General features: G+C 49.1%; 1 long non-coding RNA gene across 1 annotated transcript; it reads right to left on the bottom strand.

Moving 5' to 3' along the window:
* Window positions 1-2,394: 2,394 nt before the first annotated feature.
* On the bottom strand, window positions 2,395-23,390 carry LOC144676010 (uncharacterized). Its single transcript, XR_013575220.1, has 3 exons — window positions 23,261-23,390; window positions 12,578-12,697; window positions 2,395-2,536 (listed from the first exon to the last, which is right to left on the bottom strand). It is a non-coding gene; the product is annotated as an uncharacterized LOC144676010 (long non-coding RNA).
* Between the last annotated feature and the right edge of the window lie 241 nt (window positions 23,391-23,631).

Below are 23,631 nucleotides of genomic sequence, written 5' to 3' on the forward strand. Positions count from 1 at the left end.
CCGGTCTGGTGGAGCCCTGCAATACAGTCCACAGAGGGTGTCACACATTGTTGTCTGCTGCACTCAGTGCTATTTTTTAAAAATGCAGTCTCCCCGCTCTCTGCACTCTTTTCAAATGAAGTCTCCCGGCTCTTTTCAAATGAAGTATCCCTGCTGTATTAAAATTAAGCCTCCCCACTCTATTTAAAATGAACTCTCCCTGCTCTATTTAATGTGAAGTCTCCCTGCTCTCTCCTCTCTTTTTAAAATGAAGTCACTCCTCTCTCTCCGCTCTTCTTAAAATGAAGTCTGCCTGTACTTTTCAAATGAAGTCTGCCTGTTCTTTTCAAATGAAGTCTGCCCATTCTTTTCAAATGAAGTCTGCCCGTGCTTTTCAAATGAAGTCTGCCCGTTCTTTTCAAATGAAGTCTGCCTGTTCTTTTCAAATGAAGTCTGCCTGTTCTTTTCAAATGAAGTCTGCCTGTTCTTTTCAAATGAAGTCTCCCCGCTCTTTTCAAATGAAGTCTGCCTGTTCTTTTCAAATGAAGTCTGCCTGTTCTTTCCAAATGAAGTCTGCCTGTTCTTTCCAAATGAAGTCTGCCTGTTCTTTTCAAATGAAGTCTCCTCACTCTCCGTGCTTTTTTTGAAATGAATCCTCCCCACTCTTCATGCTCTATTTAAAAAGAAGTTTTGAAAATGTGGCCTACCCACCTGCCTATTGCGCCCATGTGATGCCCTGAAAATCGCACGGGCTGCGTAAAATCACAGACAGTTGGTGTCTTAAAGGGCCTTAACTGGCCCGTTAATTAATGGCCTCCGTTTTCATCGCGCGTGCCCAGCAAAATATTGCCATGGTGCGCGGTGATGTCAGGACGCACACCCGACATCATCGCGTGTCGTTTTACATCCCAGCGTGTTGGGCGCGTGTCCACAGGCCAAGGGTAAAATTCGGGCCCTGATGTATTACAATTAGCTCCACGCTGACCCGATGGCGGGAAACACGGCCCGGCATCAGCGGGCTGAGCGGAAGGTCGCGACCTGTCTTCACGCCGTCGTGAAGCGGGTCCCGCCATGTTGTCCACGCACGGCACCTATCACACCCACCGCCAGCGGGCTCAGAAAACTCCGCCCTTTGTGTGTTTGTGTATGTGTGAGTGTGTGTATCTGGGTGTGTCTGTCTATTTGTGTGAGTGCGTGTGTGTATGTGACTGCATGTGTCTGTGTATGGGTGTGAGTGCGAGAGTCATTGTATGTATGTGTGAGTGCGTTTGTGTATCTGTCTTTGTGTGTGAGATTTTGTGGGTGTCTGTGTAGATGTCTCTGTGTCTCCACCTCTGTGCGTCTATGTCTCTGTCTGTGTGTGTTTGAGTGTCTGTGTATCAGTGAGAAAGTATGTGTGTGTATCTCTGTGCATGTCTGTGTGAGTGTGTGTCTGTCTGTCTCTGTGTGTGTATGTGTGTGTGTGCATGTGTCCCTGTGTGCACGTGGTTGTCTGTGTTCTTGTGTGTCTGTGCATGTGTGTGTATGCATGCATCTGTGTTTGTGCATTTCTGTTTGTTTGTGTCTGTGTTTGTTTGTGTGTGTATGTGTGGGGTGTGTCTGTATGTGTATGGGGGCGGTGTCTGTGTGATTGTGTGTGGGGGTGTCTGTGTGTGTCTGTTTGTTTATGTATGTTGTGCTCTGTGTGTGCGTGAGAGAGTGTGTGTGAATGTTCCTGCGTGTATCTATGTGTGAATGTTTGTGCGTTTTTGTATGTGTGCATTTATGCGTGTGTGTTTGACTGTGTTTGTATGTGAGTCTGTGTATGTGTGTATCTGTGTGTGTGCCAGTGTGTTTGTATCCATGTAGGTGCTCATGTGTGTGTGTGTGTGTGTGTGTGTGTGAGTGTGTGTGTGTGGGTGTGTGTGAGTGAGTGTGTGAGTGTGTGTGTGTGTGTCTGAGTGTGTGTGTGTGAGTGTGTGTGTGTGTGTGTGTGTGTGTGTGTGGGTGTGAGTGAGTGTGTGTGTGTGTGTGTGAGTGTGTGTGTGTGTGTGTGAGTGTGTGTGTGTGTGTGTGTGTGTGTGTGAGTGTGTGTGTGTGTGAGTGTGTGGGTGTGGGTGTGAGTGAGTGTGTGAGTGTGTGTGTGTGTGTCTGAGTGTGTGTGAGTGTGTGTGTGTGTGTGTGTGTGAGTGTGTGTGTGTGTGAGTGTGTGTGTGTGTGTGTGTGTGTGAGTGTGTGAGTGAGTGTGTGAGTGTGTGTGTGTGTCTGAGTGTGCCTGTGTTTGTGTTTGCGAGTGTGTGTGTATATGGAAAGAGTTGAACAAGGGCAGGCGTAGGGTCTTTTGTGTTGGTTAATTTACCCACACGATGCAGATTCACTTTAAATAAAAGGTTATGGGGGTCGATACAGGCCTTGAACTGATGCCTGTTGTTATTACCTGGAAGGGCTGTGCCTGTATTGCACAGGTTGCCATCACAACAGTTGAAAGTAGCACTGATTTGCATTCCCAATTCTGGATTGTAGCTAGCTTTGCAAACGTTCTGGGATGCACAACCTTTGACTTGTATGAATGACCCTTCTGTTGAGAAGACAAACACAGAGTAATTTATGGCAAGTCTGATGTATTCATTTACAAATTGAATAATTTAATGATTTAAATTCATCTCACCGTCACTGCAAGATGATAGCAATGGCACAATATGAGAAACACAAAGCTGAAATTTCAATATAATTAAAACAAATTCCAAAGACTGGGATTGGAGTTCAGACCAGACTCACAAATACAGCATCACACGTCCCTCACTATTTCTCAACTGAATTGCTGAAATGAAATTGGTCGCATTTCAAATAAACATTCAGCTGGATACAAACTGACTTCACAAACCTGCTCCTGAATGAGTGAAAACTCCACTCTCCCTCTCTCTGCACAGAGAAAGACACTAAACTAGATTGGAGGGGTTTGAGAGGATGGGGAGGGGAGGAGGAGAGAATGGGGAGGGGGACAGAGTGTGGGGAGAGAGAAGAGGGTGAGGAGGGGATGGAATGAGGAGGAGGAGGGAATGGGGAGATGGAGGAGGGGACTGGGAGGGACTGGAGATGGGAGATGAATGGATAGGGAGGAATAGGGGGAGGGAATGGGGATTTGGAAGGGATGGGGTGGGGAGGTGGAGGGGAAGGGGTGAGGAGAGGGTAGAGAGGGGAGGCAGTGGGGAAAGGGAGGCTTTGGGGGAGGGAGGGGTTGTGGATAGGGAGGGGATCGGGTGGGGAGGGGAGTAGGAGGTGCAGAGTTGGGGAGGGGATGGCGAGAGGAAGGGTATCAGGAGGGGATGGGGTGAGGGAAGAGCATGGGGTGAGGGAGGGGGTGAGACGGGGTGAAGGAGTGGGTAGAGAAAAGGGGTGCGGTGAGTGAGGGGAGGAGTGGGATAGGGTGAGGGAGGGGAGGAGGGGAGGAGGAGAGAGATGGCACGGAGGAGAGGGCAGGAGGTGAGGAGGAGAGGCAAGGGTCTGTGTGGGGGCAGGGATAGGACGGTGGATGGGGAGGAGGAAGAAAGGTATATAGGAAGGAGAGGCTGAGGAGAAGGGGGATAGGGTGGGGAATCGGGCAGAGAGGCGGATGAGGCCAGGGAGGAGAAGCGAGATGGGAAAGAGGAGCGAGATGGGCTGGTGGAAAGGGATGGGACAGGGGAGGGGGATGGGGCGGGTAGGAGGGAGGAGGAGGATTGGAAATAAATGGAGGAGGAGGAGATTGGGGTGCAAGGGGAGGAGGAGGAGGGATAGGGTGGGTGATAAGGAGGGTTAGAGGATGGGAAGGATGAGGGGATAGGGAGGGTGGCTGGATGGGTAGGAGATGGGGAGGGTTAGGGGATGGGGAGGATGAGGGGATTGGGAGGGTGGGTGGATGGGTAGGAGATGGGGAGGGTTAGGGGATGGGGAGGGTTAGGGGATGGGATGGGTGGGTGAATGGGTAGGAGATGGGGCGGGTTAGAGGATGGGGAGGGTTAGGGGATGGGGAGGGTTAGGGGATGGGGAGGGTGGGTGGATGGGTAGGAGATGGGGCAGGTTAGGGGATGGGGAGGGTTAGGGGATGGGGAGGGTGGGTGGATGGGTAGGAGATGGGGAGGGTTAGGGGATGGGGAGGGTTAGGGGATGGGGAGGGTTAGGGGATGGGGAGGGTGGGTGGATGGGTAGGAGATGGGGCGGGTTAGAGGATGGGGAGGGTTAAGGGATGGGGAGGGTGGGTGGATGGGTAGGAGATGGGGAGGATTAGGGGGATGGGGATGGTGAGGAGATGGGGTGGGAGAGGGAATGGGGAGTGTGGGTGGATGGGGTGGTTGAGGGGATGGGGAGGGTGGGTGGATGGGTAGGAGATGGGGAGGATTAGGGGATGGGGAGGGTGAGGAGATGGGCTGGGTGAGGGGATGGGGAGGGTGGGTGGATGGGCTGGGTGAGGGGATGGGGAGGGTGGGTGGATGGGCTGGGTGAGGGGATGGGGAGGGTGGGTGGATGGGTAGGGGATGGGGCGGGTTAGGGGATGGGGAGGGTTAGGGGATGGGGAGGGTGGGTGGATGGGTAGGAGATGGGGCGGGTTAGGGGATGGGGAAGGTGAGGGGATAGGGAGGGTGGGTGGATGGGTAGGAGATGCGGAGGGTTAGGGGATGGGGAAGGTGAGGGGATGGGAGGGTGGGTGGATGGGTAGGAGATGGGGCGGGTTAGGGGATGGGGAAGGTGAGGGGATAGGGAGGGTGGGTGGATGGGTAGGAGATGGGGAGGGTTAGGGGATGAGGAAGGTGAGGGGATAGGGAGGGTGGGTGGATGGGTAGGAGATGTGGAGGGTTAGGGGATGGGGATGGGTAGGAGATGGGGAGGGTTAAGGCATGGGGAGGGTGAGGAGATTGGGAGGGTGGGTGGATGGGTAGGAGATGGGGCGGGTTAGGGGATGGGGAGGGTCAGGGGATGGGGAGGGTGGGTGGTTGGGTAGGAGTTGGGGAGGGTTAGGGGATGGGGAGGATTAGGGGATGGGGAGGGTGGGTGGATGGGTAGGAGATGGGGCGGGTTAGGGGATGGGGAGGGTTAAGGGATGGGGAGGGTGGGTGGATGGGGAGGGTGGGTGGATGGGGTGGGTGAGGGGATGGGGAGGGTGGATGGATGGGTAGGAGATGGGGCGGGTTAGGGGATGGGGAGGGTTAGGGGATGGGGAGGGTGGGTGGATGGGTAGGAGATGGGGAGGGTTAGGGGATGGGGAGGGTTAGGGGATGGGGAGGGTTAGGGGATGGGGAGGGTGGGTGGATGGGTAGGAGATGGGGAGGGTTAGAGGATGAGGAGGGTTAAGGGATGGGGAGGGTGGGTGGATGGGTAGGAGATGGGGAGGATTAGGGGGATGGGGAGGGTGAGGAGATGGGGTGGGAGAGGGAATGGGGAGTGTGGGTGGATGGGGTGGGTGAGGGGATGGGGAGGGTGGGTGGATGGGTAGGAGATGGGGGGGATTAGGGGATGGGGAGGGTGAGGAGATGGGCTGGGTGAGGGGATGGGGAGGGTGGGTGGATGGGCTGGGTGAGGGGATGGGGAGGGTGGGTGGATGGGCTGGGTGAGGGGATGGGGAGGGTGGGTGGATGGGTAGGGGATGGGGCGGGTTAGGGGATGGGGAGGGTTAGGGGATGGGGAGGGTGGGTGGATGGGTAGGAGATGGGGCGGGTTAGGGGATGGGGAAGGTGAGGGGATAGGGAGGGTGGGTGGATGGGTAGGAGATGTGGAGGGTTAGGGGATGGGGATGGGTAGGAGATGGGGAGGGTTAAGGCATGGGGAGGGTGAGGAGATTGGGAGGGTGGGTGGATGGGTAGGAGATGGGGCGGGTTAGGGGATGGGGAGGATTAGGGGATGGGGAGGGTGGGTGGATGGGTAGGAGATGGAGCGGGTTAGGGGATGGGGAGGGTTAAGGGATGGGGAGGGTGGGTGGATGGGGAGGGTGGGTGGATGGGGTGGGTGAGGGGATGGGGAGGGTGGGTGAATGGTTAGGAGATGGGGCGGGTTTGGGATGGGGAAAGTGAGGGCATAGGGAGGGTGGGTGGATGTGTAGGAGATGGGGAGGGTTAGGGGATGGGGAAGATGAGGGGATGGGGAGGTTGGGTGGATGGGTAGGAGATGGGGCAGGTTAGGGGATTGGGAAGGCGAGGGGATAGGGAGGGTGGGTAGATGGGTAGGAGATGGGGAGGGTTAGGGGATGGGGAAGGTGACGGGATAGGGAGGGTGGGTGGATGGGTAGGAGATGTAGAGGGTTAGGGGATGGGGAGGGTTAGGGGATGGGGTGTGTGGGTGGATGGGTAGGAGATGGGGCGGATTTGGGGATGGGGAGGGTTAGGGCATGGGGAGTGTGAGTGGATGGGTAGGAGATTGCGTGGGTTAGGGGATGGGGAGGGTTAGGGGATTGGGAGGCTGGGTGGATGGGTAGGAGATGGGGTGGGTTAGGGGATCGGGAAGGTGAGGGGATTGGGAGGGTGGGTGGATGGGTAGGAGATGGGGCGGGTTAGAGGATTGGGAGGGTTATGGGATGGGGAGGGTGGGTGGATGGGTAGGAGTTGGGGAGGGTTAGGGGATGGGGAAGGTGAGGGGATAGGGAGGGTAGGTGGATGGGTAGGAGATGGGGAGTGATAGGGGATGGGGAGTGTTAGGGGATTGGGAGGGTGGGTGGATGGGTAGGAGATGGGGCGGGTTAGGGGATAGGGAGGGTTAGGGGATAAGGAGGGTGGGTGGATTGTTAGGAGATGGGGAGGGTTAGGGGATGGGGGGGTTAGGGGATGGGGAGGTTTAGGGGATGGGAACAGTTAGGGGATGGGGACTGTTAGGGGATGGGAAGGGTAGGTGGATGGGGAGGATGGGTGGATGGGTATGAGATGGGGAGGGTTAAGGGATGGGGAAGGGTGAGTGGATAGGGAGCGTGGGTGGATGGGTAGGAGATGGGGAGGGTTAGAGGATGGGGAAGGGTGAGGGGTTAGGAAGCGTGGGTGGATGGGTAGGAGATGGGGAGGGTTACGGGATGGGGACGGTGAGGGGATTGGGAGGGTGGATGGATGGGTAGGAGATGGGGAGGGTTAGAGGATGAAAAGGTTGAGGGAATAGGCAGGGTGGGTGGATGGGTAGGAGATCAGGAGGGTTAGGGGTGGGGAGGGTGCAGGGATTGGGAGGGTGGGTGGATGGGTAGGAGATGGGGCGGGTTAGGGGATGGGGAGGGTTAGGGGATGGGGAGGGTGGGTGGTTGGGTAGGAGTTGGGGAGGGTTAGGGGATGGGGAGGGTTAGGGGATGGGGAGGTTGGGTGGATGGGTAGGCGATGGGGCGAGTTAGGGGATGGGGACGGTTAAGAGATGGGGAGGGTGGGTGGATGGGTAGGAGATGGGGCGGGTTAGAGGATAGGAAGGGTGAGGGGATTGGGAGGGTGGGTGGATGGGTAGGAGATGGGGAGGGTTAGGGATGGGGAGGGTGAGGGGATGGGGTGGGTGAGGGGATGGGGAGGGTGGGTGGATGGGGTGGGTGAGGGGATGGGGAGGGTTAGGAGCTGGGGAGTGTTAGGGGATTGGGAGGGTGGGTAGATGGGTAGGAGATGGGTAGGGTTACGGGATGGGAAGGGTGAGGGTTGGGGCGCATGGGTAGATGGGTAGGAGATGGGGAGGGTTAGGGTATGGGGAAGCTGAGGGGATGGGGAGGGTGGGTGGATGGGTAGGAGATGGGGAGGATTAGTGGATGGGGAAGGTGAGGGGATAGGGAGGGTGGGTGGATGGGTAGGAGATGGGGCGGGTTAGGGGATGGGGAAGGTGAGGGGATTGGGAGGGTGGGTGGATGGGTAGGAGATGGGGTGGGTTTGGGGATGGGGAGGGTGAGGCGATTGGGAGGGTGGGTTGATGGGTAGGAGATGGCAAGGGTGAGGGGATGGGGAATGTGAGGGCATTGGGAGGGTGGGTGGATGTGTAAGAGATGGGGAGGATTAGGGGGATGGGGTGGTTGAGGAGATGGAGCGGGAGAGGGGATGGGGAGGGTGGGTGGATGGGTTGGGTGTGGGGATGGGGAGGGTGGGTGGATGGGTAGGGGATGGGGCAGGTTAGGGGATGGGGAGGGTGGGTGGTATGGTAGGAGATGGGGCGGGTTAGGGGATGGGGAAGGTGAGGGGATAGGGAGGGTGGGTGGATGGGTAGGAGATGGGGCGGGTTAGGGGATGGGGAGGGTTAGGGGATGGGGAGGGGCTTTTTTTATTCATGATGTCAAGGGCAGTCACTCTCACCTCACCTCGGGAGTTCAGCTCTTTTGTCCATGTTTGAACCAAGTCTGTAATGAGGTCAGGAGCTGAGTGGCCCTGGTGGAACCCAAACTGGGCATCATTGAGCAGGTTATTGCTAAGCAAGTGCCGCTTGATAGCACTGTCGATGACCCCTTCCATTACTTTACTGATGATGGAGAGTAGACTGATGGGGCAGTAATTGACCGGGTTGGATTTGTCCTGCTTTTTGTGTACAGGACATACCTGGGCAATGTTCCACATAGCCGGGTAGATGCCAGTGTTGTAGCTGTACTGGAACAGCTTGGCTAGGGGCGCGGCAAGTTCTGGAGCACAAGTCTTCAGTACTATTGCTGGAATATTGTCAGGGCCCATAGCCTTTGCAGTGTCAAGTGCCTTCAGCCGTTTCTTGATATCACGTGGAGTGAATCAAATTGGCTGAAGACTGGCATCTGTGATGCTGGGGACCTCTGGAGGAGGCCAAGTTGGATCATCCACTCGGCACTGTTCAACATGGAGGAGTACTGATTCATCAGCTGAGGAGAGGCGGGTATGGGGAAATTAGTTGGATGCTTCCTTGCCCATGTTTGACCTGATGATGTGAGACTTCACGGAGTCCAGACTTCATGTTGAGGATTCCCAGGGCAACTCCCCCCTGACTGTATACCACTGTGCCACCACCTCTGCTGGGTCTGTCCTGCTGGTGGGATAAGACATACCCAGGGATGGTGATGGTGGGTGTCTGGGACATTGTCTGTAAGGTATGATTCCGTGAGGATGACTATGTCAGGCTGTTGTATTATGATCCCAGTGACGTTACTACCAGGCAAGCCAGATCCTAGGGTGGAACCTGGCTTTATAGACCCTAGCTTTTATTTTTTTGTTTCGAGTCATTGAGAGTGGCTACTGAACAGAGTCACAGGAGTCAGCTGTTGAACTTTTAACAAAAGCATAACACATTTATTAAACAAGGTGAACTATATAACAATACTCCTTCATCCACAACCTTTACCTTTTACAGATATACAGATTTGAAAGGATAATACAAATTACAAAAGCTATCTTATACTGTAAAGTTCCCAGAAAGTACACAGCCCACACCCTGAAACCAAGTCACAGGTATCACCTCAGTCAGATGCTATGGATCTCTCCTCAATCCCCAGATGTTTGTCACATTGTTAGCCAACCGGTCTCACTGAAATCCAGTTTTCACACAAAAGTTTCCAATCTCTACTCTCCAAGGATTCACTTTGGAATCTTCTCTCAAACCTATGGTTTCTTTCAGACACCTTCCACAAGGGTCCACATCCAGGGTTTCAAACTCTCCTTACGTTCCTCTCCCCTGCATTCAAACTTCCTTCCATGCACTGTTCCTGACCCCGCCATGCCAACAGAACACCACTGCTTCACATGCTCAGAGTAAAGAGTACAGACCTTCTGCTGTCTCCATGGATCCTCCAGCTATATCGCTTTAAATCTGGGTCCTGCAGCTTTCTACTCTTTAACCTTAGAGCTCAGAGCCTTTCCCTCTGCTCCTTACTTTCACTTGCACAGAACAGACCGTTTCCAGATCCCTGTCCTTATCCTATATCTAGACCGTCCTCTTGGGGCCTTTCCTGTTCCACTCCCTGGATTTTGGGACTCTCTTTTTTAGTTTCTGGAACCTGCTTCTGCAGTTCCTTCCCTTGTTTCCAGCTTCTCCTGGCAGCTGGTTTCAACTTTAGTTTGGGACTTGTCCCTCAGCTGTCTAACTTCTCTGGAATCCTGGCTTCAACTGAACGGACACTGCTTCTTCATTTCCTGTGTCTCGGTGGGTCCCTCTTTCTGGGGAATAGGGGATAATGACTGAGAGTGGGGATGATGAGTGAGACTGGGGGATAATGAGTGACAATGGGAGATAATGAGTGAGAATGGGGGCAATTGGGTGAGAATGGGGGTAATGGGTGAGAATGGGGGATAATGAGGGTGATTGGGAAGTAATGAGTGAGAATGGGGGTAATGGGTGAGAATGGGGGTAATGGGTGAGAATGGGGGATAATGAGGGTGATTGGGAAGTAGTGAGTGAGAATGGAGGATATTGAGTGAGAATGGGGATAATGAGTGAGAATGGAGGATATTGAGTGAGAATGGGGATAATGAGTGAGAATGGAGGATATTGATTGACAATGGGGATAATGAGTGAGAATGGAGGATATTGAGTGAGATGGGGATAATGAGTGAGAATGGAGGATATTGAGTGAGAATGGGGATAATGAGTGAGAATGGAGGATATTGATTGACAATGGGGATAATGAGTGAGAATGGAGGATATTGAGTGAGAATGGGGATAATGAGTGAGAATGGAGGATATTGAGTGACAATGGGGATAATGAGTGAGAATGGAGGATATTGAGTGAGAATGGGGATAATGAGTGAGAATGGAGGATATTGAGTGACAATGGGGATAATGAGTGAGAATGGAGGATATTGAGTGAGAATGGGGATAATGAGTGAGAATGGAGGATATTGAGTGACAATGGGGATAATGAGTGAGAATGGGGATATTGAGTGAGAATGGAGGATATTGAGTGAGAATGGGGATAATGAGTGAGAATGGAGGATATTGAGTGACAATGGGGATAATGAGTGAGAATGGAGGATATTGAGTGACAATGGGGATAATGAGTGAGAATGGAGGATATTGAGTGACAATGGGGATAATGAGTGAGAATGGGGATAATGATTGAGAATGGAAAATAATGAGTGAGACAGAATCACAGTGCAGAAGAGGCCCTTCAGCCCATCGCGTCTTCACCGACACATGAGAAACACCTGACCTACCCACCTAACCCCATTTACCAGCACTTGGCCCATAGCCTTGAATGTTATGAGGTGCCAAGTGCTCATCCAGGTACTTTTTAAAGGATGAGAGGCAACCCGCCTCCACCACCCTCCCAGGCAGCGCATTCCAGACCATCACCCAATTGGCCATTGACAGATTGGTGGGCGAACAGCTGATTTTGCAACCCGCCCGCCTTCCTAAAAATTTTAATGGACCGGGATGACATCGGGTGTTCCTCCCGAAGTCATCCCGCGTCATTCTCCCATTGGCGAGCGGGCCCCGCCCCCAAATCTCCAACGGGAACACACTGGCCTATATATTGGCAACATGAAAGATTTTATACTATGAGGAAGATACAGTTTCAAAGGCATGTGGAACAATAGAAATTACATATTAAAAGGAGAGAAACATATAAAAAGGAGAATGAAAGGCTGTGTGTCAGGAGAAGGCCATGTAATATCTAACAGGAGTGTGTGAAAAAGCCTTAATGAAGCCTCCAGCACTTGTGCATAAGTCTGCTTTCTAAGGAAACTGAAGCTGGAGTAAAGCCACTGAGCAGGGTATTGTGTTAACTCGCTGAGTTTGTTTCAAATCGAAAATCTATTTTGGACTGTTGCCTTAAAGGGAGTCAGGTTAATTAGGAATTTTAGGAGTTACTATAGTAGGAAATAACTTGTAGACTTATGTACCTGCTTGAAATCTTTTATATTTTCTTAATAAATATTTTGATTTAATATTTAAAATCTCTAAAGGTCTTGGTCGACTTATTACTTCCGAATTCAGTGCACACATCTCATAATAAATACAAATGGCAAAATGTGATAGCGCGACCAAGTTTCCCTCTTGAATTTGGTCCGCTTGGCACACATCATCTGCCCTATCATAACAACTTGACCAATGGGCGCCTTCCAATCGGGGATATTATTAGAGTCGTCTTTATTCATCACCAAGCCCCCACTGAATTTATCCAAGATTCTCGATGCTGAACTTGTTTCAAAATGTTTAGTTATGCTTTATTTCTGACAATTATTCACCCTGCTTCAATGAATTAGTTAATAAGGTAATATTCGTTTCAGTTTGTCAGCATGGGAGGGAGGAAGAATGGAAGGAAGGCTTACATTTACATCACAGTTTACTATCTCAGGACATCCCAAAGCTCTTTACAGTAAATACAGATAGGTTTTAAGAACCATTTTAAAAGAGCAATGGGTGTTAATTCACTTCAGTAGTGTACTCTGCCCATGCTGCGATTGCTTTGATTGTGAGACATTGGATGCAGCCAATTCAGTTAAATTGATTTCAAAGGATCAGAATTCACTTGACACCCTCTGTTGAACAGTCCTACAATAGCTTATGGGTTCACCATCCTCACAGCTCTACCTGAAATAACTGTCCTGGAAATCACCTTCCAAATTACCAGAATCTGATTCGCATTTGGCTCACCATATCTCGACCATCAAATATGGTATCTTCCCTAAAGTCAACAAAACAATTCAGGCTGTTACCATGACTCTTTAGCAGTTAAATGTATAGTTACCAAATTTGATGGTGGCTTTCAAACAGCGATTCTGAATCCCGGAACATTTCACAATAGCTGCATTGTTGGTATCAGTTTCGGTTGACATGGTATAGCATTGGAGACCATTCGGAGTGGGAGCTGAAAGATGAGCACAGGATATTGACTTTCATAAAAGTGTTGATTCAGAGATCAAAAAGTTCCAGATCCATGAATTTTTGAACTCTAATAACAATGATGAACCAATGAATAAGTATTTGCGTTGAATCACACAGCACAGGAAGCCTTTCAGTCCACTGAGACATTTTGAAAGAGTTATCCGATTAATTGCGTTCTGCCTGTTCTATCCCTATAATCTGATGTTTTTTTGTTCTTTTCGATGTTTAACCAGTTTGATTGAGAAATTTACTAGTGAATCTTTCACCCAGTGCATGGAGATCATGAAAACAGACTGTTAAAATAATTCTCATCATCTCCTCTCTGGTTCTTTCCTGGATTATCTAAAAGTTGTTTCCTGTCCACTCAATCAGAATAGCTCAATTTAATCACCCTCGACCTTCTCTGCTCTAAGGTGAGCAAGCCTATTTTCTCCTGTCTCTCCACATTTTCAGTTTAGGTTCCATTACTTTTTATTTATTCATTCATGGGATGTGGCAATCACTGGGAAAGCCAGCATTGTTTGCCCTACCCTAATTGCCCTAGAGAAGGTGGCGATGAGCTGACTTCTTGAACCGCTGCAGCCCGTGTGGTGTAGGTACACACACTGTGCTGTTAGGAAGGGAGCTCCAGGATTTTGACCCAGTGACAGTGAAGGAACAGTGACATATTCCAAGTCAGGATGGTGTATGGCTCAGAGGGTGGTGGTGTTCCCATGCATCTGCTGCCCTTGTCCTTTCAGGCGGTACAGGTCATGGGTTTGGAAGGTGCTGTCTAAGGAGCCTTGGTGAATTCCTGCAGTGTATCTTGTAGATGGTACACACACTGCTGCTACTGTGCATCGGTGGTGGAGGGAGTGAATGTTTGTGGATGGGGTGCCAATCAAGCGGGGCTGCTTTGTCCTGGACGGTGTCGAGCTTCTTGAGTTGTTGTGGGAGCTGCACTCATCCAGGCAAGTGGGGAGTATTCCATCCCACTCCTGACTTGTGCCTTGTAGATGGTGGACAGGCTTTGGGAAGTCAGAAGGTGAGTTACTCACCTCAGGATTCCCAGCCTCTGATCTGTTCTTGTAGCCACAATATTTATATGGCTAGTCCAGTTTCTGGTCAACAGTAACTCCCAGCATGCTGATAGTGGGGGATTCAGTGATTGTAATGCTATTTAATGTTAAGAGGAGGTGGTCATTGCCTGGCACATGTGTGACCTGAACATTATTCACATTGGGATTGGTAGCAATTGATGCTAATCCATGAGAAAAATGCCTTGAAGGCCAATTAATGCACTGCAGTACATGCAAAACAATGGATTAGGAACCAGCTCCAGTATCTTGATTGTGTCTTGGAGCTAAGACCTCACACTATATTTTTATGTACCATGCATCACATATATGTATCAGCATGGCTAATTTATAAAACCTTTGAAACTGGACAAAGTCCTCACAAGGACTGAAGCCTTTGCTGACTATGGCTCACACACTAGGGACTTTCTGGCATTCAAAGCAGCTACAATCTCGTTACCCCTGAAGTGGTGCCAACAACTCTGCTTGCAGAGAGCAAATTGCAAAGGAATTGTACAAAGGGGCACTTTACATTTCTAAGGCACCCTCTGGCTCATGGAGGTGGCCTTTCTGGGAGGACAAAGGACTCTGAAACCTCTGTTAACCTTATTAACCAATGAAATATTAACCATCTCAAGAATCCAGACCCGGAATATACATCCTCTGTCCAAACCCAGGGAAAGAAGTGGGGTGGTTAAGTCAAATTGCCCCTGCCCCCACACCCCCAGCCCACACATACCTACAAGCTGCTAGAACCTGTATAATATTGCCTTGTGCGCTGAACAAAGCCATTTTCCATCAACACGACAGCAGCAGAAACAGAGCTCTGGGCGGGTTTACATCTACACTATTCCTGTCAGAACGACAGAACTTCTGTACTAGTGCCTATTAAAAGACAGATGCATCTCTACGTGCTGGTTCCATTGTGGATGTCAGCACTACTGGAAGCAGTGAATTACACAGCATCAGGTCCAGCAGACTGAGCTCTCTGAAGGAAAACACCTGGACTCACCTGAAACAATAATTCTTATTCTGTCTGTGGTCTTTAGCCTGGACCTTTTTTGTCCCTTATGCCCCTTGTATTGTGTGAATGTACTGGAGCAACGTAGTGACACCCACTCCCCATGTTTTCATTTTCAGTGTGTGTAGAATAAACTAACCCCCTGCTCTTACCCTATCTAGAGTTTGCTGTGGGGTTATTAGTTGATGATTGGATCACTCCAAAACTGAGGGTTTGGGGGAAATCAAATAGAGAGGGAAATCAAAGGACACCTTTCTGTTTACGGACAGGTGGTGAGGGGAGAGATCAGGACTGTTTAAAATTAAATCCCCTCCTGTCCGTACCAATTGGAGCAGATGTTACCCAGATGTGGAGACTGCACACCTCTAAGGGAAAGCTATCTGTCACACTCCAGAATGGAAATCTGCCTCAAAAGTTCTCACTAAACGACAATAAACTGACTGTCGGAAAGATGCTGCAAAGGAGCTGATGTGTTTAAGAGGAATTGGGCACTGATTTTGCTGTGAGGCTGAGACTGGAAAATTTCTCTCCTAACTGCATGGTCTTCAGTGCCGCACATGTGGCCTTGGCATCAAAATGGCATCCCTGCTGTATGAGGGGTGTGGCAGTGGCTGTGTAGAGCATGAACCTGCTCTCCAGTCTCAGGGTGATGGCAGTAATGTTCCGGTAATGCCACTCCGGCAATGCCCTGTGTGTTACCTGCCGGCTGGCCTGTCCAGGTTGCTGAACATGATTGCACACCAACTGCACATTCAGAAAGTCAAGTCAAGTCAACCTTTGTGGTTGTGCTACATCTCAGCATTTAAATACAACAGCCCCAACTCTATGTGTAGGCAGTTCACAGAATCACAGAATCTCACAGTGCAGAAGAGGCCCTAAGGCCCATTGAATCTGCACTGACATGTAAGAAACACCTGACCTACCCACCTAATCCCATTTCCCAGCACTTGGCCCATAGCCTTGAATGTTATGACGATGCCAAGTGCTCATCCAGGTACTTTTTAAAGGATGTGAGTCAACCCGCCTCCACCACCCTCCCAGGCAGCGCATTCCAGACTGTCACCACCCTTTGGGTAAAAAAGTTTTTCCTCACATCCCCCCTAAACCTCCTGCCCCTCACCTTGAACACTTGCTGGCACCCTGCACCATAAGGACCTATGAAATAGGAACCTGGATAAACTGCGTAGCCCTTCGAGTCTCCTCTGTCATTGAATACGATCGTGGCTGATCAGCTCTTCCAACTCCTCAACTTCCTCTGCCGTTTCCCATATCCCTTGATTCCCTGAGAGATCCAAAAATCTGCTGATCTCAGCCTTAAATATAGTCAATGATTTATAATGAAACTCATGCCAAACCTGCAATTCTGGCAAAGTTCTGTGCACATCCTGCCTGCTTCTTTCTAGTCAGAGAGAAGACAATGCACTTCTACTTCTTGGTACAATGAGTGTCATTCACCACACCCCACCCCTTCCCCACCTGTGTTTGGATGGTGAAATGTAACCACAGTAGTGATGTAACTCTGCCTTGCTGCAAGTTGACTGCAGGCTGGTATTTCTGATGAGTTCAGCAAAGCCTCTCACTGAGACAACACTGACAAAGCACTCTGCTGTCCTTAAACGTGAAACATGGTGTCAGAATGTGGTGATAAAACAGATTGGTGAATCCTGCGAATGCTGCAGGGAAGGCACTGAGAACCCAGGCACAAGGAAAGGTTTCAATCCTCAAAAAGACTTCTGGGTTTTGAAATGTAAAGCAAACACAGCTGGAGAGGGACTGCTACAAAGTGTATCCCACCGACAAACAAAGAAAGCAGATGGCAGAGATTTTGAAAGCCTTGAACGAATGCTTTGAACCCGGAGAGAATGTTACATATAAAATGCGATAACTTCAACAATAGAACACGAGAAACCATTGAACAGTACGCGACAGTTGTAATGTAGCTTGCAGAGTCAAGTTAATTTTGACAGCTAAAAGATTACTTGATTAAGGATAGATTGGTCTTAGGCATGAGAGAACCCCCCTGAGTCCGACTGAAAGATGAGACACTAAAGAAAGTGATAGATGTGCGTCAAAATACGGAAGTTGTGAAACGCCGTCTAGAGCATAGAGCAGACCAGGAGAGAGACATTCTGCTGAGAGACAGTCCAAATCTAAAGAGCTGAGCAATAGCAGACAAAGGGCAGGATGCAAATACTGCGGAGGACAACGTACAAAGGAAAATAAGGATTATCCAGCGTGGGGGAAGCAGTGTTTCAACTGCTAGGAGCAGACTCATGTTGCACACAAGTGTTTGGCGAGGAAAAAAGCAAAACAAGCCTCTACAGATGGCCAGTGGAGAGATATCAGCAGAAGAGTCTGATGAAGAACTATACGCGATACATCAGGTTGGTTCCATCAAGTCTACAGGCGATAAATGGTTTGCAACTGTTACAGTGATGCCCACAGAAGGAGAGTAACAAGCCAATATGAAGTGTCAGTCACTGGTGCATCATGCAACATAATGACCTTCACAGACCCGTGTGAAGCGGCTCAACATTATGATACGAAAAGTAAACCCTCGAAAGTAATGTCAAGGCTTTATGATGGCATGATACTCACACTGAGAGGATAAATTAATCTGAGAGTCCAACTCAATAGCAAGAAGGAAGAACTAGAGTTCCAGATCATAGATGGGACACAAAAGCCACTTATCTCAGTTGAAGCAAGTCTAAAGCTTGGAGAGGTAACCCTGAACGTGCCAGCAGAGATTCACAACCTGTCATAGCACACAAAACCATTGACTGCCAAACAGGTCCTAGAGGGGAACAAAGGTGTGTTTACAGGGTTGGCAAGTCTACCAGGAGAGTATCATCTAGAAGTAGAGGAGAGTGTAAGACCAATTCAGCATCTGCCAAGAAGGGTTCCAGCTGCCCTCAAATCAACCCTAAAAAACAAAATAGAAGAGCTGGAAGAGAAGGGAGTAATCAGTAAAGTGGAAACTCCTACCGACTGAATTAGCAGCATGGTATCCGTGAAACAACCTGGAAAGTGACAACTCCTACCGACTGGATTAGTAGCGTGGTATCAGTGAAACAGCCTGGAAAGTGACAACTCCTACCGACTGGATTAGCAGCATGGTATCCGTGAAACAGCCTGGAAAGTGACAACTCCTAACGACTGGATTAGCAGCGTGGTATCCGTGAAACAACCTGGAAAGTGACAACTCCTACCGACTGGATTAGCAGCGTGGTATCCGTGAAACAGCCTGGAAAGTGACAACTCCTAACGACTGGATTAGCAGCGTGGTATCCGTGAAACAACCTGGAAAGTGACAACTCCTACCGACTGGATTAGCAGCGTGGTATCAGAGAAACAACCTGGAAAGTGACAACTCCTACCGACTGGATTAGCAGCATGGTATCCGTGAAACAACCTGGAAAGTGACAACTCCTACCGACTGGATTAGCAGCGTGGTATCCGTGAAACAGCCTGGAAAGTGACAACTCCTACCGACTGGGTTAGCAGCATGGTATCCGTGAAACAGCCTGGAAAGCAGTCAGTATGCATAGAGCCAAAGGATCTCAGTAAAGAGATCTCCCTACCCCATGCCAACCACCAAAGGAATTTTGCCGCTACTTGCCAAGGTAAAGATCTTCACTACCCTGGATGCGAAGGATGGTGACTGGCAAGTGCCGCTGGATGAAATCAGCAGCTTTCTAACCACATCCTGGACACCGTTCGGGAGATACAGATGGTTGTACATGCCGTTTGGCATTTCCACAGCTCCAGAACAGCATCAGCACAAGCAGCATGAGATAGTCAGTGACCTTCCTGGAGAGGAAGCCATAGTGGATGATCTACTAGTCTATGGATGTGGAGAAGCCACAGCAGACCATGAGCAGAATTTAATGCGACTGCTCGAGAGATCTCACCAGATGAACAAGAAAAGAATGCAACTGAAGATGCCTGAAGTCAAGTACATAGGTCATGGGAGGTTAGGGGAGACTGTGGCATAGTGATATTGTCATTGGAATATCCCAGGGGCTCAAGGTGATGCTTTGGGGACCCAGGTTCGAATCCCACCCTGGCAGATGATGAAATTTCAATTCAATAAAAAAAATCTGGAGTTAAAAGTCCCATGATGACCATGAAACCAGTGTTGATTGTCATAAAAAAACACCCTGGTGTCACCTACAGAACCAAAGCAACATGGTTGACTGTAAAATGGCCTAGCAAGGCATGCATTTCTCAAGGGAAATTAGGGAGGGGCAATAAATGCTGACAGGAAAAGGTCTTTACTTGGATACTGACAAGATGAGAGCTGTTGCAGCGACCAACAGATGTGAAAGCAATGCAACGATTTGTGGACTATTCAGCAAACTATTTGCCTGCTTGTCAGCAGTTTCATCAGTTCCTGTTTGGGAGAGTGAGCTCCAACCACAAGCCCCTTCAACGCATTTTTAGCAAACCGCTACATCTGCTCCAACGTTTCTGCAAAGAACATTACTTTGTTTACAAAGATATCATATGGATGTGACATACAAGCAAGGGAAACAGGCACACATCACAGACATGCTGTTCTGAGCAGCGCTCCCCATGAAGAAAGTTGATGAGATGACAATAGACTGCCAAATCTTCCAGATTCAACGTGAAGCAGCAGTAAGATGTGATCTGGAAGTCATCGACCCAGCAGAGACATTGAATCTGACAGACAAGCGCCTTGCTCAGACCAAGCAAGCTATCCAACAGGATGCAGCTCTCCAAGTTCTACAAGGAGTGGTGATGAAAGGATAGCCTGAGAGCATCAAGGACATACAGGTGGTCACAAGAGTCCATTGGACATACCAAGATGAACTGGTAGTCCAAGATGGCATCTTGTACAAAGGAAATAGATTTATCATCCCAAAGGAGATGAGAGGAGAAATTGGAAGCGTATCCATGCAAGCCATCAAGGATTTGAATCGACTCTGAGAAAGGCAAGAGAAGTGCTGCACTGGCCAAACATGAGCACGGAAATTACAGACCACATTGGTCAGTGTGGTGCACGTGGCGAGTACTAAGCTAGAGAGCCATTGATTACACGTGACATCCCAGGCAGACTATTGATGAAGCTGAGACTAAACCTTTTCACTGTGACAGGAACTGATTATCTTGACACTGTCGACTACCACTCTGACCAGCTGACTTCAATAACAACGGGAGACACAGTGGAATGCCCACCTCAGTCATTATGGCTTACCAGACATTGTGCTGAGTGACAATGGCCCTCAGTTCACAAGTGAAGAATTCAGCTGTTAGGGGGAAATTAAAAATGCTAAAAGAGAATACAGTAATTTACTGAAAAACCCATAAAATCTCCAGGCAAACAAGGCTGCTAAACATATTAAGAGTTGAAGATTACTAGATGAACATTGCAGAACCTTGAGAGCCTGACTGGGGACACAAGCAGGATGTAAATTAGATCAAGTGTACTCCCACCTCACATAGGAAAGGGGCAGATGGTTTCAGCTTAGATATGGGAGGACATACAATAGACAAAGAGCGGGCTTTGATGAAACACAAACAGTCTGGAGTTGTGAGAACCAAGGTCTTTGCGAACACGTTTTAATTTTGATTGGATAATATAATTATGTATACACCCTTTAGAATAATTGGTTAGCAAAATCACATGTTTATGTACTCAATGGGATAGAGTTAGCATGGGACCGGTGTGTCAGTTACTGATTGGATGTATTCAAATGTACTCAAATCTGTTATGATAAGAAAATGTACTAAAGTACTGAAATGTAATCAATCGGGGAGCTGGTTCTTCATTCTTTAGAAAGATTGCAGCTCCCTTGCATATGCTTGAATAAAACCGGTTAAAGGAAGTCTGAGTAAAGGAAGTGGTCGCTGTGTGTTTGGGGATTGTAACTTCTCCTCTCCTCCTGGCCTATGTGGTAGTTGCAGAATTGGAGGGAGTACCCTCTTCAAAGCCGATTCACAAAGGATTGGGAAATTCAGCACTACATCTCGTCTCTGCACTATCCCCAGTCAAACGGAAAGACTGAGGTGGCAGTGAAAACTGCCCAAGGATTCATCAAGAAATGGAGCAAACCTAGCACAGGCAATCCTCGCAGGCAAGCAAGGCAATCCTCGAGTGGAGAAACACATCGACTGAAAGCATGGGAAGTAGTCCTGTCCAAAGGATAATATCATGCCACACACAAACTACTCTTCCAATAGTTAAAAAAGCCACTGAAGCCAGAAGTAGTAACAGGGTTGAGTGAAAAGATCGAATTGAAATGACAGAAAGCCAAATCTTAGTTTGCTAAGATGGCCAATCACTGCCAGAGCTGGGTATTGGAGAGCCAGTCAGGGTGCAAACCTTCAACGCCCTCAACAGGACTCAGCCACGTGGAAACTTCGGACATGCATAAAGAAATTGTCACATTGATCAAACGCGGTGGAAGTGGGTGACCAAGTATATCGACACAGCTGCAGGCACAACTGAGAAGCCGTTCCTTCACAGCAAACAGGCGATCAGGGAGAAGGAAGCTCACCTACTGTACTGAGTACAGAACTGACATCAATCCTGGAGGTCCACCTGTCCTCAACAACCACAATGGAACAGCAATAGTCAGCAAGCCAACAAGTGCCCATGGGAACGACAATCACCGGACAAGGAACATCGCCCAGATGGACAGCCAATGTCAATGCGCTGCGTTCTATTAAGGGAGCTGCATGGTTTAAAGACTACGGCGGGGATTTCCCAGCCCTGTGGCGTTCTGGTGGGACCGGTGGTGTGGAAAATACCGCCCTATGTGTGCTATGCATGTGCAGCGATTGACTAATAGGACAAACAGTTGTTAATACATGAGGACAGTGGGTGGATAGAGGGTAACTTGGCTAACTCTCAGTCACACAGCATTGTGCATGCAAATATGTCTTTTCTATGATAGTAAAAAGAGGATGTTTGCACCTGTTGTTGTATATGAAAAAGGGGATGTTTGAGTGGTGAAATGCAAACAATCAGATGTCACAACTGCCTTGCTGTAGCCGTGTAACTCTGCCGTGAGGCCGCCATTTCTGATCAGTTCAATAAAGCCTCAGAGACAAGGCATTGATGGAAGCTCTGCTGTCCTTAAACATGAAACAGGTGGCAAGCTGCGAGATGTTGCAGATGCTGCTTGCTTTAGCCAGGAAGGATCCCAACATGAAGATATCCATGGTCACTGTTACAGCCATCCTTGCTGTGCCCAGTATTGCTGTGCAGTCAGTGTTACTGATGTCCCAACTGCCTACTCTGTATAATTCCTAACCTCCTTGTCAACAGTCTCACCCAAATGGTATCCAGCCAGTGTAAGATGCTGCAAGTATACTCGCACAGCACAAAAGCCATATGGTAGCAAAACAGCACCCATATTACCGAAGGTATGTGTGCTACAACATCATCGGGTTTTCAGAGAGAATGAAAAGCAGAATGGTGTTCTAGGAATATTTCAAATATCTACTACAGATGACACGAAGGTTGGCCGGGTGGTTAACAGTGAGGTTGAGTGTCTTGGGCTACAGGAAGATATAGACGGGATGGTCAAATGGGCAGATAAGTGGCAGATGGAATTTAACCCTGAAAAGTGTGAGGTGATACACTTTGGAAGGAGTAATTTGACAAGGAAGTATTCAATGAACGGCATGGCACTAGGAAGTTCTGAGGAACAAAGGGACCTTGGCGTGTGTGTCCATAGATCTCTGAAGGCAGAGGGGCATGTTAGTGGGGTGGTGAAAAAGGCATATGGGACTCTTGCCTTTATCAATTGAGGCATAGATTACAAAAGTAGGGAGGTCATGTTGGAGTTGTATAGAACCTTGGTGAGGCCACAGCTGGAGTACTGTGTGCAGTTCTGGTCGCCACATTATAGGAAGGATGTGATTGCACTGGAGGGGGTGCAGAGGAGATTCACCAGGATGTTGCCTGGGATGAAACATTTAAGTTATGAAGAGAGGTTGGATAGACTTGGGTTGTTTATGTTGGAGCAGAGAAGACTGAGGGGCGACCTGATCGAGGTGTACAAGAATATGAGGGGCATGGACAGGGTGGATAGGGAGCAGCTGTCCCCCTTAGTTGAAGGGTCAGTCACAAGGGGGCATAAGTTCAAGGTGAGGGGCAGGGGGTTTAGGGGGGATGTGAGGAAAAACTTTTTTACCCAGAGGGTGGTGACAGTCTGGAATGCGCTGCCTGGGAGGGTGGTGGAGGCGGGTTAGCCTCACATCCTTTAAAAAGTACCTGGATGAGCACTTGGCACCTCATAACATTCAAGGCTATGGGCCAAGTGCTGGTAAATGGGATTAGGGAGGTAGGTCAGGTGTTTCTCACGTGTCGGTGCAGACTCGATGGTCTGAAGGGCCTCTTCTGCACTGTGTGATTTTGTAATCTACAGGAAATACCACAAAGGAAATTGCTGCAAAACACTTGAGAGCTTGAATTGGTGGAGTGTGTGCCTCATCTTACCCACAAAATGCTGGTCGTTACAGCGATCGGAACTGCAACATTTAATTTCAACAGAAGTAAAACCATAGTTGAGGGACACGTTTTCATTGCAAGTTCCGCAGTCTAGAACATAGCTTTTCACAGTTGTAGCTGAAAATAAAGAGAGTGTATTTCATCTTTCAATATTGTAGGCACATTTTACACATGATACACTTAGATATCAAGCATATGTTCACTCATTCAGCTTTCCATCCACTTATCCATCCATTTGTTTATGTATCTATGTATTCACTCATTTACTCCACAATTCATCAAATTATTTCACCAAATTATATATTTATGCTTCCATCCACAATTTCTATATGTATGTGGCAACCTATGTACTGATGTAT

This window comes from Cetorhinus maximus, unplaced genomic scaffold (assembly GCF_964194155.1).
Source record: "Cetorhinus maximus unplaced genomic scaffold, sCetMax3.hap1.1 HAP1_SCAFFOLD_1290, whole genome shotgun sequence".
NCBI classification, from domain to species: domain Eukaryota; kingdom Metazoa; phylum Chordata; class Chondrichthyes; order Lamniformes; family Cetorhinidae; genus Cetorhinus; species Cetorhinus maximus.